Genomic DNA, 18,693 nt, shown 5'->3' with positions numbered 1-18,693 from the left:
AAAGCCCAGAAACCTCTGCAGGGCCTTGCGGGATTCTGGGGTTGGCCAATCTACCACAGCCTGAACTTTGTTGGGATCCATGCGTAATCCCTCGGATGATATGATGTACCCTAGAAAAGAAACAGATTGTGCGTGAAAAATGCATTTTTCCGCCTTGACAAAAAGCCCATTCTCTAGCAGCCTCTGAAGCACTACCCTGACGTGCTGAACATGTTCCTGGAGAAAATGAGAAAATATCAAAATGTCATCCACGTAGACATATATGAACTGATCAACCATGTCTCTCAGCACATCATTGACTAGTGCCTGGAAGACCGCGGGAGCATTAGAGAGCCCAAACGGCATAACAAGATACTCAAAATGCCCCCTGGAGGTATTAAAAGCGGTCTTCCATTCATCCCCATTTCTTATGCGAACCAAATGATAGGCATTGCGAAGATCCAATTTTGTGAAAAAGGAAGCACCCTGCAGACTCTCGAAGGCTGAGGACATCAACGGCAAAGGGTAGGTATTCTTTACCGTGATACTATTCAACCCTCGATAGTCGATACAAGGACGCAGGGAACCATCTTTCTTTTCCACAAAAAAAAATCCCGCACCTGCAGGAGAAGAAGAAGGACGGATGATCTTGGCTGCTAGAGAATCAGAAATATATTTCTCCATGGCCTCCCTCTCCGGTACGGAAAGTGAGTATAACCTGCCATTAGGCGGAGAAGTACCTGACAATAAATCTATTGCACAATCATAAGGACGATGCGGAGGAAGAGAAGCAGCCCGGGACTTACTGAACACTCCCTTCAGGTCAAGATACTCCGCGGGCACGTTTAACAGATCCACATGTTCATCCTGCAACACAGAACAAGACACAGAAGAGCAAGCAGACAACAAACATGATGCATGACAATATTCACTCCAGGATGAGACTGTGCTTAGCCGCCAGTTTATATTGGGGTTGTGTAACACTAGCCAGGGGTGACCCAACACCACAGGAGCCAAAGGGGAATCAGTCAAATAAAAAGAAATGGTCTCAGTGTGGTTGCCCGAAGTGATAAGACTCACCGACTCAGTGGCATGAGTGATGGGTGGAAGCGACTGACCACAGAGGGCACTGACTGAGATAGGTGGACTAAGTGGAACTGCACGAATCCCCAGCTTAGACGCTGTCCCACAATCCAAAAAATTACCCTCTGCGCCAGAATCCCCCAGTGCTTTACAAGAGAAAATGTCCCGGCCCCTCCGTATTTGAACCGAGAGCAGAGATACCGGGGAGGAGGACTTCTGAGAGGTGACTCCGCCCGTCAGTAGCCTCCTTACTGACAAGCTCTGGTTTTTACCGGGCACTGTGCAGCGATGTGACCTGCGGCACCACAGTATAGGCACAGCCCCAGGTTCCTACGCCTGTCCTTCTCCTCTCGAGAAAGGTGAGCCCTGCCCACCTGCATGGGTTTTGGATCAAAGCGGTGATCAGTTGTCTTCTCTGCCATGGCTGCAAACTGGTCACGCTGATGTAGTCTGGTGTCCACTCGGATGGCCAGATCGATCAATCCGTCGAGTGAAGTGGGTAATTCCAGGGTGTAAATCTCCTTAATGATCCGGTCGGCCAATCCATGCCTAAACATGTCCCACTGCGCTTCTTGGTTCCAGTTGCATTCCGCCGCCAATGTTCGAAACTCAATAGAATAATCCGTAACCAACCGATCTCCTTGGCGTAACTCCGCCAATTCCCTTGCCGCCTCCCTACCAGATGCAGCCCGATCAAAAACCTTCCTGAGCTCCTCAGAAAACAATTGGAATGAAGAACAACAAGTGTGTCCTTGTTCCCACAACATTGTTCCCCAGAGAGCCGCTCGTCCAGAGAGCAGAGTTATGATAAAAGCCACTTTGGACTCCTCTGTAGGAAAAGACGAAGGCTGGAGAGCAATGTGAAGAGAGCAAGTGGTCAAAAATGAACAACATAACAGGGGCTCACCGGAATAAACAGTTGGAGGCGGTAGACGAGGCTCAATGCGTCGGTTGGTGATATCCACAGGTGGAAATGTCAGAGGATAAAGCGCAGTGGGTTGTTGGGCAGATTCAGGTTTTAACTGTCTGACCTGAGTGGTGAGATCAGAGACCTGCGTGACGAGTGCCTGCACTGCACGACCAGTAGCCATGATTTGCTCCTCTTGCTGTGCAAAACGACTATTGCTGCTGCTGAGAATGTCTCTCAGCTCTGCCATACTTGCTGGATCCATCTTGGTCAGATCGTTCTGTCACGTAAAAGAACACAAAATCCAATTGCAAGTAAAACAGTTTATTTGCCACAACGCAAACAGCAGGGAACAAGAAAATAGAGCAGGTGAGCTGATGAACAGGTGAGCTGGTGAATAGGTGAGCTGGAGAGCTGTCTCTGTAACACGGAGACTATGAGGCACTGATCCGAACCAACCCAGAGAATTCTCCTAGGAACAGGCGTGGAAGCACACTCAGCGATCTCCTTGGCAGAGCGCAAGAAGAGTGATCTGAGGACAGAGAGCAAGACCAGCATCGACTAACACAAACAACGATCTGACAACATGCAGTAACACCCACAAGACAGATAAAGACAGGACAGAACCAGCATCAGGTGCAGCCATGCTGATTAGCTCATCAGCCCAATGATTGCCGGAGCAATGCTGAATGAACAATCAGACAGAAACGAGAAAACAGACATGCAGAATGAACACACAGATCTATGAACCGTGACAGTATAATCATGCCATGCTAATGTAGTGGTACGACTAAAAGTATCAAACTTCTATGAGCAACCAATGCACATACAAAAGTTAACAATAACCCAAAGCTAAGACAGGCTGAGCTTCCTGAGATCACACAAGGCCTGGTTAATCGTTACAGAGTACTCCTGTAACATCGACACCCAGGGGTCAAGAGCTAACAGGTGAACAAATACCAGAGAGCTTGAGCGTGATATGGCCAAGGGCTCTCTGCCAGATCTGTTTATGCAGTGCGTATCTCTTCAAGCAGAAAGGACCCTGGCCTGCAATTTCCAGGTTATAAAATCTTGTCAATGTGGATGGCGAAGCCCAGCCAGCCAGCCACCTCACAAATATCCACAATGGACACACCACTGGACCATGCCCAAGACAAGGCGATGCCTCTAGTTGAGTGGGCTCCAATGGGTCATTGAAGGCACAAAGAAGAGTACGCTAGCGAAATGGAGTCTACCATCCATCTAGAGAGTCTTTGCTTCATGACCGGAAGCCCTTTGGTGTGGAACGCACAATATACATTCTCAGGGCTCTGACGGGGCAGAGCAGAGATAACTTTCTGTCCTCTTCAGAGGGAGGAAGCGTGGAGAGCATAATGACCTGTGCTCTGAACGGAATGGAGAGCACCTTAGTACCTAAGGTGACCATGCCTTGGTTTCAGGATGACTTTAATGTTTTTAGACCTGAATTCCGGGCAGGCAGGGTTAAGTCAAGTCAAGTCACCTTTATTTATATAGCGCTTTAAACAAAAAAGATTGTGTCAAAGCAACTGAACAACATTAATTAGGAAAACAGTGTGTCAATAATGCAAAAAGGCAGTTCATCATTGAATTCAGTGATGTCATCATCTCAGTTCAGTTTAAATAGTATCTGTGCAATCATTTGCAATCAAGTCAACGATATCGCTGTAAATGAAGTGACCCCAACTAAGCAAGCCAGAGGCGACAGCGGCAAGGAACCAAAACTCCGCCGGTGACAGAATGGAGAAAAACCTTGGGAGAAACCAGGCTCAGTCGGGGGACCAGTTCTCCTCTGAACAGATGAAACCATCAGTTCAATGCCAGTTCAATGCCAGGTTGCAGCAAAGACAGATTGTGCATTAGAATCATCTGTTTCCTGTGGTCTTGTCCTGGTGAGACAAGGTCTTTACAGGGGCTCTATAACCTTTTCTAGTATCTTGGACAGAAAAGGGAGATTCGAGATCGGTCTATAATTAACTAGTTCTTTGGGGTCAAGTTGTGTTTTTTTGATAAAAGGCTTAATAACAACCAATTTGAAGGTTTTGGGGACATTTCCTAATGACAATGAGGAATTGATAATAGTCAGAAGAGGTTCTATGACTTCTGGAAGCACCTCTTTTAGGAGCTTAGATGGAATAGGGTCTAACATTCATGTTGTTGGTTTGAATGATTTAACAAGTTTACAAAATTTTTCCTCTCCTTTTGAGAGTGAGGACTGACGTGCCGATTTGGGTTGATTTGGGAGGGGTCTGAGCCGGTCGGCCATGATGGTGGGACACGCTATCGGTTGCCAGGGGCAACGCCTTCAGAACTTCACAAAGGCGCGACTAAACATTCCAGAGCTCTTTAATTTTTGCGAATTTATTATGTCGGCTGAACAGAGATGGATCTACGAATACGAAAAAGAAATGAAGAAAGTAAAGCAATGCAGAAAGATAAGGCGAAAGAAATGGGACCTTACAGGAACAAGCTCACACCAAGCGCAAAACAGCTGTATTTTGAGAAGCTCTCGGGCATCCAAAATATCGACCCATACGAGCTCCCTGCAGCGTCACAGAGATCTGGACCATTTACCTCCATGCACATTGTGAATTATCTTGTTTATGATGTGAGTCACCTTGCATTCACGCTGTTAATGGCTTTAATCTAACCAAGACATTTACATCTTGCAATCACACATTTAACTAACGTTACCCTAGCCAACCCAGAACTGGTTTGTCCACTTTGCAGCCCCAACACAAAAACCTGGTACAATATGTGTCATTGGACTAAAATCAAATTATAACTAAACATACACAGCTTTAGCCTACATCAAAACATGTTGAAAACGGTTGTGTACATCGAACATCTCTTTACAATCTAGTGTTTACGAAACAGTTGCAGTTATTTAAGTTACTTTTTCATTTTGGTAAGAAGTGTCTGCTAAATGCAATGTAATTATAACACGCTAAAACGCATGTGAAGAAACTTACTTTGGCCAGTACAATGCTGTTTTCACCACCTGGAGGCTTGTAGATGGACTCAGCCACAGCAGAAAGCCTCGTTACTTTCCAAAGACTTGTGGCTTTTAAACTCCTGCATTGTGTAGTAACTTACACCAAAAACAAGATAATACACAATGTCCATATATGTGCGTGGAGGTAAATGGTCCAGGTCTCTGTGCCATTCCGCTGCAGGGAGCTCGTATGGGTCAATATTTTGGATGCCTGAGAGCTTCTCCAAATACCGCTGTTTTGCGCTTGGTGTAACCTAAAAGAAAACTTTATTCCATTGTTCCTATGTTTTTCATATGTATCGTTTTTAATGCAGCAGTAACTTCCAGGCATGGTAAAACAGTGCGGATTTGCAAAAACCTCATATACTACCGAGTTAACAACACATGTAAACAATCCTGTTTCGCCGCCGGTGTCCTGCCAACATGGTGGAGACTGTAATATCGAGGGGAGGGGCTCTGTGCTATGACGACAACTCCTCACTCTCAATAGTAGAGAATGAGTCGAACTGACCATGTTCCTCAGGGGATCTATAGTGCACTATCTGATGCGATACTGTAGCTGACGGCTGAATGGTTACAATTTTATCTCTAATAGATTCGATGATGTTGGGAAATGTCAACACTTGTTGATGGTTTATTTTTTGTTAATTTAGTCACTCTATTGAATAAATACCTGGGCTTATGTTTGTTTTTTTTTTCTGAAAGAGAAGAAAAGTAATCAGATCTAGCAGTTTTTAATACTTTTCTGTAGGATAGGTTACTTTCCCGCCAAGCAATACAAAATATATACTAATAGCTCTAGTTTTATTTTCGTCCAACTGCGCTCCATTTTCCGGGCTGCTGTCTTTAGGGTGTGAGTGTGCTCATTATACCATGGTGTCAGACTGCTTTTCTTAACCTTCCTTAAGCGTAAAGGAGCATCTGTATTTAAAATGCTAGAAAAGAGAGAGTCCATTGTTTCTGTTACATAATCAAGTTGTTCTGAGGTTTTGGATATTCAAAGGAATCCATCAGGAAGATTACTTACAAAGCAGTCTTTTGTGGTAGAAGTGATGGTTCTACCATACTTGTAACAAGAAGTAGAATTTACAGTTTTAGCTATATGAATTTTGCACAAAACTAAATAATGATCTGAGATATCAACACTTGGCTGCATAATTTCAACACCATCAACATCAATTCCATGTGACAGTATTAAATATAGAGTATGATTTCGACAATGAGTAGGTCCTGAGACGTGTTGTCTAACCCCAATAGAGTCCAGAATGTCTATAAATGCTGGTCCTAATGCATCTTTTTCAAATATCAACATGGTACCCCTTTACCTTTTGGATGTGGCTCATGTTTATAACAGTAATATTGGGAGATAGACTCATTTAAAATAATGTAATTATCAGGTTTTAGCCAGGTTTCTGTCAAACAGAGCACATCTAGATTATGATCAGTGATCATATTATTTTACAAAAAGTGCTTTCGTAGAAAGGGAACTGATATTTAATAAGCCAAGTGTAACCCAGGTCAAAATTGAGCTGATCAGAAAAGTAAATATAATTTATAATAATTATATTCTCACTCAAAATGTTTAAACAAGTAACAAGATGTGTTGCCAAAAGTCGTTCTGCTGTATCTTGAACATTAAAATAATTAATTTAACTATAATAATTAAAGCGTGACGTTTGTCATAAGACGGGCGCTGTGTATGATGTCACTGTAATGAGACGCATAATTGCAGAGAGAGCACGAGTTTCATAGATCGCGAGTGAATTCAAACTGGATCAAAAGTGTGACTGATTGATTTCCAGCCCAGCTGAAAAGTCCTAAAAAGAGACAAGAAATCCTGTGATTCGTTGAGTGATCAGTGCCTTATCTGACGTCACAAGTGGAATTCATCCTAAGTGGTATTTCTCAGCAATTACCTCAACACTGAGTATCGTAAAGAGACAATTGTTGCACTACAGACAGTTTTGCACACAAACACACGATTGTTCCATCGACTGAGAACTGTTTATCTAATGAATTACAGTCAAGTATTGTATTATTTTCAGTTAACTTGTTTTTTGTTTTTTTGTTTTTTCTTGAAGTAATCTGTTGTTTGAATTGTATTTCCTTTGTTTTGGGTAAAGGTTATAATTCAACCCAGCTAATAAGAAACAAAGCTCTAAAAAAAACGATAATAAATTAAAACACGAAAAATTACATAAACAGTAAAGTTTTATCTAAGTCTATAACAAATTGATATATACAAAAACACGATTTAAATACCAAAGTTGCAGCAAAATTGAAAATTATTGTAAAATAAGATGAACTAACAATAAACAATACAATTATATAAACAATGAAATTAGATCAAGTAACTACCAAGGAGCTCAAACCATACATTTCTTAAAGGGAAAGAGAAAGACAATTTCATTGTTTATATAATTGTATTGTTTATTGTTAGTTCATCTTATTTTACAATAATTTTCAATTTTGCTGCAAAGTAAAAGGAAACAATTTAGTACAAGTCATTTTCCTGGTCTGTCTGTATTTTTTTTGTGTGTTAATGTGTTTTAACTCATTTTGCCCTCTGTAGCGAATCTAGAGTTCTGGTCCATAGTGTATTCTGACATACAGATTATACACACAGAGAAGGAGTAGCTACGGTGCAGTACATAGCACTATCTGTTACAGTAAGTGGCGAGCCAGCCAGGAGGGCATTGTAGTATTAAAAAGAAAAAAACCTTTAAAGACACAAGAGACCAGGAAAATAACTTTAAAATTTGAAGTAGTGCAAATAGTGTCAATATGGACGTAGTTGAGCTTGAAAACATCATAATTGAAAACTCTGGGTTGAAAAAGCTGGGTTGAATTATAACCTTTACCCAAAACAAAGGAAATACAATTCAAACAACAGATTACTTCAAGAAAAAAAAAATAACAACTTAACTGAAAATAATACAATACTTGACTGTAATTCAGTAGATAAACAGTTCTCAGTCAATGGAACAATCGTGTGTTTGTGTGCAAAACTGTCTGTAGTGCAACAATTGTCCCTTTACGATACTCAGTGTTGAGGTAATTGCTGATAAATACCACTTAGGATGAATTCCACTTGTGATGTCAGATAAGGCACTGATCACTCAACGAAGAATCACAGGATTTCTTGTCTCTTTTTAGGACTTTTCAGCTGGGTGGCTCGCCATCTCAGGATCACAGCTTATTTCGGAATCTCAAAAATAACCTGACCAAATCCGGGGGATTTCAATAAACAATTAATCAGTCACATCGGATTGTACAGGGCTCGCAATCGGCTATCATCCACTCCAAAATCAATCAATCATCACACTTTTGATTCAGTTTGAATTCACTCGCGATCTGTGAAACTCGTGCTCTCTCTGCAATTATGCGTCTCATTACAGTGACGTCATACATAGTGCCCGTCTTATGACAAACGTCACGCTTTAATTATTATAGTTAAATTAATTATTTTAATGTTCAAGATACAGCAGAACGACTTTTGGCAACACATCTTGTTACTTGTTTAAACATTTTGAGTGAGAATATAATTATTATAAATTATATTTATGTTTATCCGTATTGCATCTGTTTTTTATTTGTTGAACCTCAATTAAATTGTTACTCTTAAATTGGTTTGGACATTTTTTTGTATTTTCTAGTTCGGGGAACAGACAAAGTCTCTATAGTGTGATATCTAGGTGAAAGAGTCTCTATGTGCTGAGAATAAACTGTCTTCTTTGACGTGAGGCGGCAAGCAGACAGTTGGTTTAGCCAGTCTGTATGCTTCCTGTCCTGCGCCCCAGTTAGTCAAGTATAAACTCTAAGACTATAGTTGCATTCCATTCGACAGGGTCCCTACGCAGTGTTCACTGCTCCCTACTCCCTGAGCATGGTATATCAGTTGAAGTGGACTTCACTGACAATAACCGCTCATTTGGAACGCCCTGCAAACGTCATCAAAGAAAGTCAACGATGGGGTCGCGCAGATTATAATATAACATAAATATATAGGACTACATTCATATTTAAATTTTTATTTACAATCACATTTAAAATATGTACACTATACAATAAAAAAAGAAAAAACATTGAGTACTATATAATGAAAAATGTATGTTTATTATACACTTTAATTGACTATTGCTGCCATTACTTGACTATTAACAGAATTGAAGCCCTGCTGTAACTGTCATGCAAATATGAAAATAAACTTTTATTTGGTTAACTGTGTATATATGTGTTTTTAATAAATGGTCATATAATTGCATAGCAGTCTTTTGCGCCTTCTTCCCGCGCACAGCCGTATAGTAAACACTGAGGTAAATAAAGTAAACTAAAGAAAAAATGGCAGGGCCTCATCTGCTTCTAGTTGCTTTTTTCACAATCCGTAATGAATATATATTAATAATCCCTCTCCACTTCCTGTGAAGTGATGTATCGATGTTCCCTTATTCCCTGTGCCGTGCCCAGTGCCCTTCGAACTGAACATGTTCGCTCCCTTCGGATTGGAATCTCACTTAAGATGGCGGAATACCCTGTGAAGTCCACTTCGCAGTACACTTATGGTCGAATGGAACGCACCGTGTGTGCCATATTTTAATGGGGGGGTTAATGAAAAGTGCCTGCAGGACCCCTATTCACTTTATTGATGCCAGTGCTAGAAGCAGAGCAGTCTTCAGTGATAGCAACCAAATGTTGGCACACTGTAGAGTCTTGAAAGCGGGGCCCTTCTGGGCCCTCAGCATAGTGGGAAGATCCCATGAAGGGACGATAGGGGGACCAGGCAGATTCAGCCTCCTGGCACCACTTAGGAAGCGGATAACTGCGCTGTTTCTGCCCACCGATTGGCCCGCAATAGGGTGGGGGGCTTGAAAGTATGTATTCAATGAAAAGAACCACTCTCGTAAGCAAGGTTCTGTTTCAAGGTAGTCATCCTGAATGACCTTTTCATGAGGGCATCGAAGATGGGGCAGAGGCCACCATTCTTTTTAGGGACAAGGAATTGCAAGCAAAGCAGAGCGAGACATAAAATCTCATAGTAAGAGCAGTCTATCTCAGCAGCGCAGCCTCAGAGTGGGTGTGGACCAGGCAAAAGGGCGTTTTCAAATACAAGAGTAATGCATGTGGGGGCTTTTGCCAATATTTAATCACTCAAATCTGATCGTCTATACCTGCAAATTTGTCATTTCTACCTCCAAATAACTGGGAGGAGAGAAACACAAGTGTCTGTAAGCGCACCTATAGTGACACACTGACACATATTCGAAGCTGCCAGCAGCAGCATCTGCTCCAATCTACTTAGGAGGAAAGATCCCCTCGATGTAAAGAGGGGTACATGTGAGACACGAATCTAAGCCCAGCTGGGAGAGCGAGTACGCAGGCTTTGTGTAGGCGTGAGATCACTCAGAGCCAGTTGCTTAGTTCCCAGGCTTCGCTGTTTCTCTCTCAGAGGCTTGCTGAGAGAGGAGAAACGCAAGAGGGGGCTGCTTTCAGTGAAAGGCAGTGGAGAAGAGTAAGACTCATGCTCGAGTGAGCATTCTGTCTTAGTAAGCGCACAGCTTACTGCCCATTTGTGGCTGATCCGAATGCAACAGGGAGAGAGAGCACACAGGCACAGTGCCAGCATGAGATTAGTCTCTCTCCATGGCTCGCTGAGAGAGGAGAAATGGGAGATCAGGGCTGCCTTCAGTGAAGGCAGTCCACGAGTGGAGGAGAGCAAGACTCATGCTTTTAACAAAAGCATTCCATCTCAGTGAGCAACTCCTTGTGGGCCTGCCCTCACTCATTGCTCTTTTGCATTGTGCAAGTTTTCCTGCATGAGCCACATTCGCATTGTGACATCTGCATTAAAGTCGCTAGAATTGGCTCTTTTAGGTCTTACCTGTTAGAATTAAGCTCTTTCACAATAGCCGGATGGTGGCAGGGGAACAGGACTGGAACTACTGCAATGCTGAGGTATGGAGAGCCGGTCATCTGAGCAGGGAGGTCTCAGTCCAGCTGCGAGGCATATCAATGGAGAGCAGGCTTTCAGGATCAGTGATAATCGTGAATGTAAGTGTAAATTTGCGAATCCTGTAGCGAATGCCTGCTTATATAACCAGATGCCCCGCCCATTCTGGCGGCCTTTGGTGGGCTTCATCGACATAGGCTCGTGCAGCTCCACTGCCTAACCACTGGTTAATTTTTAATAGACTGCACGAACCACTGGCCATGCAGTTTCACTACGTGAATGAAAAAAAACATTTTCCCATATGCGTCTAGCAAGACACAGTACGAGTGTAGTATTGAAAGGGAACAGCTGATTATGCTGTTATTTTCCCAGAACATGTGTTTCAACCAGTTCTTTGCCAGAGGATGCTCTGTCAATATTCATAAACCTGAATCACAAATAGGCACACCTAAAACAAAGTCATCCATTTCCCCTTAAAGGAACATTTGCACATCTTGTTTCACTTCTCATCTGCTGATGCAGAAACAATTGACAGTGCTAGTCTGACAAACAAAATTTCACTTAAGTCAACACATCTCTGCAGGCCTCTGATTCACAGAAATATTATTCAGCAGAGTGAGAATAAGTACGTTTATGTAGGGGATGATGTACAGTCAGCCGGACATTATTGCAAAATAAACCCTGACAGGAAGATCTCAGGATCAGGTCTTGTATCTTTCAAGATCCTGTCTGGGTCGGTAGCCACTCACTGCATGGTTGGATCCACATCTAGGGGGTGGAGATAGGTTTAGGAATCAGGGGGTGGAGACAGGTAGGTTTAGGTATATGTAAGGTGGGAGGAATTGGATCTGGATTCAACCGCGCACCTGGATCTTGGATTCTGCATTGAGGACCATATTGTCTGGGTTTCATTTGCTATAATAACCAACTGACTATATTGTGTATTTCACAATTGTGCTTATTAATGTAACAAATAAACAAACAACTGAACAAAAATGATTGGTTTAAATGTTTATTATACAGTGCTAAGATTGACCAATTAGAATTAAGTATTTTGGAGTGCTGTGTAATAATTATGGGGAAATTATGTGATAAAGTGTCATAAATGAATAAGTACAGTTATGCGTAGGAATATTATCTTCTTCTCTTTTAGTTTCCTAAGTTCACAATCAGTCAAAAAGCTTTTAGTTCCTGAGAGGAGTCAAGATGTGCTGACACCAATATTCAGCAACTTTCAGCAAAATTAAAAGTGACTGTAGGTATGTATATTAGAAATTATTTCCTTCCTAGTGCAATGTGTAATAAAATGTAGAGTTTTAATACCCTCTGAATCACCTGAAAAAAATAAAAATAAAATAAAACTTAAATCTTAAAATTATTATTATTTTTATTTTTTACCTGTGTGCAGCTCTCAGGAAATCACTGTCACCCTCCATTTCTCAATAAACACACAGCAACCCTGATTCAGTGTGCTTTTTTTAGCTTACCAAGGAATAAAAAACTATATCAGATAAAAGAATAAATAGCATTCATTTGTAGGGCAAATCATAGCTTTTTCATCTTTTTACCAGTGACATTTGGCTCGGTTCACCACTTGCCCATTTAGTCCTATTCACACATCACATGTCTCTATAACAGACAATATAATCACTAACTTATTATGAGAAAAATGAATGAGGGTCTCCTCATAATATGTCATGTGTGACCTGGCTCTGGTTAGCCTGGTGCTCTGGGGTGTCTCTGTGTTGACTACAATGCCCATGATTGGCCGTTTGACTGACAGCTCCTGGGCAGATGAATCCGGCAGACTGTCACCCCGTATCAAAGCTGGGGCAGGTGCTGACTGAGACAGGCCAAGCATAGCATTTAAGGCCAACATTAAAATTAACTTTCTCAACACCCCTCTCAGCAGGCAGTCAGAGATGCAGACTTTGAAGAAGAAAATGAAGGGGGAAAGAGAGAGAGCCAAAAAAAAGATGGGCGAGAAGAATAGAGGAGGCACAAGTGAGAAAAAAAAACTGAGTAAATGGACTTAAGTTTCTGTGTGCGAGCAGCAGGCTTGTGGGTGTTGCAGGCGTATGAAGTTGAGTCAGCTTTCAGGTGGACTGTCATGGTGATTGGGTCTGAATACATTAGACATGGGGAAATGAGAAAGATACCATGTCACGTGGCTCAGAATGTGCTTTTATTAGCTTTCAGCTGCATATAAACTGTGTCAATAACTGTGCACAGCCATTTGTCATGCTATCCTTTGGTTCAACACACACACGCGTATGTATATATGTATACATTATATATTTGTTGCTGTTAGCGAGATCACATATATATATAAATGTGAAAATATATATATATATATATTTTTTTTTTTTTATTATTATTAATTTTTCCTCCCTTTTTCGTTTTTTTTTTTTTTACTTTCTATTCATCAAAGAATCCTGGGGATAAATTACTTTTTTTTTTTTTTTTTTTTTAATATATTAAAATAGAAAACAGTCATTTTAAATTATTTCCCTATATATCATTTTAAATAAATGCTTACTTGGTCCTAGTTTTGACTGGCAGTGTATTAACCAATTTTGATTGTACTTTAATTTTATTTAATTTATTAGCAAGATAGCATAGTTTTCTTGTATACATGGCTGCCGATCTTCTTAAATCCATATCTGTTTTAAAAATCAAGATATAGTGTGATTTATGTGTCATATAGGGTGAGTTTAGGTAAATTGGGACATTTTTGTCCCAGTCATCTCAATGGCAAAAAGTCTTCCAGTGACCCTTAATTCACCTACACTATGTCAAGAACAATGTTCAGTATGATAGTAGTCTGTGTGTGTTATGAACAAAATAAAATGAGGATCATAAAATGAAACATTTAATGGCAAAAAAAAGTGTGCAAGTGAGCCTTTGCTGTCTTATATAAACTCTTTCAAGATTCAGGATTCCCAGTAGCTACTAGTTGTCTCAAGTGAGTGTGTCCCTTCCAGCTAAACCAGCATAGAGATGCCCTTAATCATTAGCATATCTCAATGTTCTCATCCCCTTTGGTCATGGTAATGAAGGTCAATAGAAAGATTCATCTCATGTATCAAGGTTTCACAAGCATCTGCATTTTATCTCTAAATGCAAATAGCTGTACAAAGACCTCCATTGGGGAAAATACTATCAGAAATCAGCTTAAGCATGATGTCCTGCTTCAAATCCATCTGAAAATAAAGAAATTCCCTTTGCTTCCTTTCTTTTTATGGTGTTAGTTCTATTTCTACAATAATGCTCTCAACTCCTGCCTTCGGGGTCCACTTTCCTGCAAAGTTTAGCTCTAACCTTGATCAAAATTGCCTGCTAGTAGCTTTCTAGTAATATTGAAGTCCTTGATTTGCTTGTTCGGGTGTGTTTGATTAGGGTTGGAGTTAAACTCCCAAGGACCAGAGCTGAGAACGTTGAGAAAGCTTTCCAGGCTAACCAGCAGTGAACATTCTTGGGAACGTTCAGGGAACCATAAACTAACTATAGTTCTTAAAGGGTCATATGATGTGATTAAAATTTTTCCTTTCTCTTTGGAGTGTTACAAGCTCTTGGTGCATAAAGAAGATCTCTAAAGTTGCAAAGACCAAGGTCTTAAATCCAAAGATATATTCTTTATAAAACTAAAAAAGACTCATCCACACCCCCCTAACATGGCTCATTCTAACACGCCCCCACCTATCTACGTCAGTAGATAAATGTGGAGTCCAGCTTGGGGTCATTACATGTGGTTAACACAAGCCCGCCGGATGCTCCTTCGTAGAATTGTAGGAGCGTCCGTTGGGCTTGTGGCAACCACATGTTACGACCCAGGGCTGGACTCCACTTCGTACATGGTGAAAGCCGATCCGGCAATCCACACTCTAAGCGTCTGGCCTCCGCTCACTCAAGGCCGAGGTGTGTGACGCTGTTTCATTGAGAAAGCGAAACTACTTTGTTTGGCTTCCAAAAGAGGACACAACTAGAAATCATGTTTATCTCACTTTTCTAATGGGTTTTATGTTTATGTCTCGTCGCTCCGGCCAGACAGGGCATCACCGTATGTTAAGGGGCATAACGTTTCTGTCACATGCTTGAGGTTTTCTGCCAATCACCACGCACTGGATAGCTGGCCAATCACAACACACCTTGATTTTCAGACCGCTGAGCCTTGTAAAAATCAACGTGTTTCAGAAGGTGTGGCATAGAGGAGAAACAATAATGTACAGTATGTGGAAAATAATGTGTTTTTTAACCTTAAACCGCAAAAACACATTTCATTACACCATATACACCAAATTATGTTCTTTTTAGCAGCATCAAACTCGCCTGCTAGTAACTTTCTAGTAATACCGAAGACGTTAATTAGTTTGTTCAGAAGGGTTTGATGGAGTTTAACTGGAAGTGGACCTCGAGTTGAGAACCATAAAAACTAACAAATTGCTGCTAAAGGACTACAACTAGGCCAACCACAAAATGATCAATGAATCCGAGAACCTGCTTCCTTATACAGCAACTGTTTCTCACAGTGGATTAAAAAAGAAAGAAACGTTAGCCATAAAAGGAAAACCACCATTCTAGAAACCCAATAGAAGTTCCCAAAGGATCTGATGGGCCAAAAATGCTAATTATTTTCAGGGTTTTAGGACTGAATAGCATTATTCTGCTACAGAGATGTACAGTCGTGGCCAAAAGTTTTGAGAATTACATAAATATTAGTTTTCAAAAAGTTTGCTGCTAAACTGCTTTTAGATCTTTGTTTCAGTTGTTTCTGTGATGTACTGAAATATAATTACAAGCACTTCATACGTTTCAAAGGCTTTTATCGACAATTACATGACATTTATGCAAAGAGTAAGTATTTGCAGTGTTGGCCCTTCTTTTTCAGGACCTCTGCAATTCGACTGGGCATGCTCTCCATCAACTTCTGGGCCAAATCCTGACTGATAGCAACCCATTCTTTCATAATCACTTCTTGGAGTTTGTCAGAATTAGTGGGTTTTTGTTTGTCCACCCGCCTCTTGAGGATTGACCACAAGTTCTCAATGGGATTAAGATCTGGGGAGTTTCCAGGCCATGGACCCAAAATTTCAAAATTCTGGTCCCCTAGCCACTTAGTTATGACTTTTGCCTTATGGCACGGTGCTCCATCGTGCTGGAAAATGCATTGTTCTTCACCAAACTGTTGTTGGATTAGTGGAAGAAGTTGCTGTTGGAGGGTGTTTTGGTACCATTCTTTATTCATGGCTGTGTTTTTGGGCAGAATTGTGAGTGAGCCCACTCCCTTGGATGAGAAGCAACCCCACACATGAATGGTGTCAGGATGCTTTACTGTTGGCATGACACAGGACTGATGGTAGCACTCACCTTTTCTTCTCCGGACAAGCCTTTTTCCAGATGCCCCAAACAATCGGAAAGGGGCTTCATCTGAGAATATGACTTTGCCCCAGTCCTCAGCAGTCCATTCACTATACTTTCTGCAGAAGATCAATCTGCCCCTGATGTTTTTTTGGAGAGAAGTGGCTTCTTTGCTGCCCTTCTTGACACCAGGCCATCTTCCAAAAGTCTTGGCCTCACTGTGCGTGCAGATGCGCTCACACCTGCCTGCTGCCATTCCTGAGCAAGCTCTGTGTAACGGGTGCGTTAGTGCCCGCTTAGTAGGGGAAATTAATGTTACCTCAGAAGACTTAAGAAGGAAAGGATCTTGGTCCCCCACCTCAGTGCTTTGAGTCTCAATGTATAGGTTATGTATACGTGTTACCTTACTCTGTTGTATACTATACTAAAAGGAACCAGAGAGTGTGGCTTCAGTTTAGTCTACAAATACTTGTACTAATTTGGTGGCCGCCTGAAGTGTAAATATGTGAGGCAATATAACAATACCAATTCACATTCCCACCAACCCGGTACCTAACAGAGCAAGTGAGACGCCCCTACTCCAAGGTAAGTTCAACAATGATAATACTCTTGAAACTTACTTTAACATTTAATCAGATTTAATTGTTTCTTAGAATGTCCTTTTTCCTTTTCAGAGCAAGATAAAGCACATCAGAACAAGACAAAGCAAAACAAAAAAAATATATATATAACAATGTTTTTCAAATAAAGTAGTCACAATAATCTTTACCCGTGGTGCACCACCAACTGTTTAACCATTAAACTTGTGTTCACCCCTGGAATAACAATCAGTTCACTAATGAATCACTTCAAATAAACTCAGAAATAACTTGACTTAGATCAAATGAACTCTGAAATGACTCTTGAGATTCGACAGATGATTCAATTTTCACATCAAACCCAGTTCAGTTATCTATTTCAAGTTCTCAGTCAAGTTCAGTCTATATCAGTAAAGAGTTCATATGTGTATATGTGCAATGAATGTTTGTACCAGTCTGTAGCGACGATGAAACTTAAGAAATTACTTGCGATGACTTGAGATGACCTGTACTCAAGAAATGAACAGCTGAGGCAGGAAAAGTAAGGAGATGTCGTCAGGATGGCAGGGTAATAATAAGAAACTAGCAAATGGCCACTACAAACAAACAAAAAATAATAATTTCTGGAACAAAATGGTGCAGCTCTGCCACAGCACGTACTGACTCAAGTCTCAAAAGAGAGAGGAAAAAAAAAATAAAAAAAAATAAAGTTTCCAAAAAGCAAATCCGATCTTAGGCAATGGACAGTCTCCACAAAAATGCAAAAATGCTCAGGAGCGGAAAAGATTAAACGCTGTGGAAAAACTCACTTCCAGTTAATTTACATATTCTCGCGCACTAACAAGTGCACTAGATTGACAAGCAGGAAGAAATTAACGTCTCCCAATCCAAAGCACAGCTCATTAATGACTCCGGCACGCCAAAAAACTCTCAAGGATACATACAGTTCGAAAGATGCAAAACAGCAGTGTTCAGAACGAAACTCACGGCTCCAGCAACTAACTCTCGTGCTCTCAGCCAGTCTCTCACTCTGTTCGATGACGCAATCAGCCGAACTTCTGCACCAGCTCCGTTTCCAGTCTCAGACGAAGATGGCATTAATGTTCATTTCACCCACAAAACTCAGATGAACTGTGTTTCTATCTTCTTTCACGTTTTCCGGTGAAAAACTGAAGATCTCTCAGACAGCAATCATGGCGTTTTTTTTTCTCGTAAAAACGATCTCCCTCTTCCTTATTCACAGACATCTTTTCCTTTTCCGCGAACTTGCTGAAAACGGGACAACCCGTCAAAATAAAAGTACAAAAAGTAAAAAAATACCGGTTACATTTCCCCCCTGCAAAACCCTGCCATACCATCGACATCTCCTGCAAGTCTCTCTGGAACATAAACACAATTTTTAATTGAAACGAAATACACATTCTTTGAAACTTTTCAACTTTCAACAACTTCATAAATATTTACCATCACAACCTCAGTTAATGTTTTTTCTTATTTAATCTGATAATCATCTCTATACCTCACAGGTAATTTACCACGGTTTTGCCTTTGAGAGCGTCTGAGTTCTGGGACACTTTCACATTCAACATCTGAAATATCAGTATCATCTGAAGCTTCCTGTAACTCCAACTCAGTTTCTGGGGCTACATCTTGTGCCATATTTTCCTGCTCTTGCACTACATCCCCTCTAAAATCTACATCATGTGTCTCACCCTGGACCACTCCATCTCGGTCATGACTAAGTGGAGCGGCTGGAACACAAATAAGATCTGGGAATTCGGTTTCGGAGTCTGACTGGGTTACGGGTCTACATGTGGTTGTACGTGAC

The sequence above is a fragment of the Carassius carassius genome, chromosome 20, assembly GCF_963082965.1.
Source record: "Carassius carassius chromosome 20, fCarCar2.1, whole genome shotgun sequence".
NCBI lineage: Eukaryota > Metazoa > Chordata > Actinopteri > Cypriniformes > Cyprinidae > Carassius > Carassius carassius.
This window is presented reverse-complemented; position numbering follows the sequence as displayed.